Below are 1,577 nucleotides of genomic sequence, written 5' to 3'. Positions count from 1 at the left end.
CGCTAAATGCATAAAGCAAAATTCAAAATTTAGGTGACTAAAACAATTCTACGTTTTAATAGAAGTAGTGGCAACAGTAAGTTAAACCCAATTTCAGAAGGGAATGAACGACCTAAAGTTACGCAAGAATATGCATCAAATTTTGTTGTATTTTATGCTTTTATTCTCTTGTAGAAGGAGGACTGTAAAGTTTGCTTTTTAATCAAAAGAACTCCGCATATTTATGAGATAAGACCAAAGGAGGAGAGGCGCTAGACAAGTTCATTGATAAAGTGATTAATCTCGCTGGCTATACAGCCTCCGCACCATGGGGTAACAAAGCATAGAGGCTACACAGGGGCGCAGTATCAGCAACAGGAGACGGGAGAATGGCATTCCCCCATTCTCCCCTCCATGCATGCTCCTCAAAGGAATGACACTTTCACGTCCGTGGAATTTGACAAATCATGATTCAAAGGCAGCGTAGGCACACCTTCTCTCTCCCTTTCACAAGCGATATGGATTCAAAATATGAATTAAAATTATCTAACTTAGAATTTAAAGAACACCACAGATTATGTGAGCTCTTCTAATAGCTTATTCTTGTTTGATATTACTAAACACGGATTCGAGAGAATGATGCACTTCATTATCTTAACTCGTCATCTGCATGCATGGAGGACCAAACGCTGACTAGATTTTTCCTCAATTGCAGACAAAACTCGGGTTGACGACGAATACTGCGTAATAAACTAAAAATCTCTGGTAAATATATTCCACAGCTAACTAACAAACAGAGCCGCAAAATAAACGTTGAGTTTAGTGGCGGAGTTCGGCATCCCGATTAAATCGATAAGTTCCAAGGAAGAAATATCAACTCACTCACGGAGTTGGTAAAGTTCGCAATGGAAAAGTTTTAAGATGTGCTGCTAGTCCTGCTTTGTAACATCCGAAGCAGGCAAACAGACCCTACAGCCTCATATGGAGCATTCTGCGCTGCACCCTAAAACTGGGTACATCTTCCTTATCCTCTTGATCATAAACGGCTCTCACTCATCCTTGGAAGCTCCAAGCAACCACAATCTTGCGTGGCCGAATCAAAAGCTAGCCCCCGTCAGGAAGCTACCAGCAGAAGACTCGAGGAATGGAAATGGGAATCCATCTATTTAAATATTTCATATAAAAACTGCCACATTGGCACAACTTATCACGTTTATCATTGACATTGTCAACATCGGCAATGCTTTTACTTGGGCCCTGAATTGGGCTACAGCATCTTGGGCAATGAGTAATTCATCACAGGTGGTGACAATGGTGCTGTAGCAACCTTTTCAGTGGAGGCAATCACCTACACTGCAGCTGCACCAAAGCTGCAATCTAAGCCACAGCCTGATATTTGTCCTTCACTGATAAACACTGTCATGCGGCTATCGAGTACACCTTGTAGACTGCGATAAGACCAGTCATATCATGCTGTGAAAGGGCTCACTCCATTCAAGAAGATATGAGACAAATCGGTTAGCCCAACGTCAGAAGAATTGACATCCACCAGCTATCCATGGATCAATTTAGAGCCACTTTCACTCTTACTGTTCGCT

This window comes from Echinococcus granulosus (genome assembly GCF_000524195.1).
Source record: "Echinococcus granulosus chromosome Unknown EG_S00439, whole genome shotgun sequence".
Taxonomy (NCBI): domain Eukaryota; kingdom Metazoa; phylum Platyhelminthes; class Cestoda; order Cyclophyllidea; family Taeniidae; genus Echinococcus; species Echinococcus granulosus.
Note: the sequence above shows the minus strand (reverse complement) of the source record.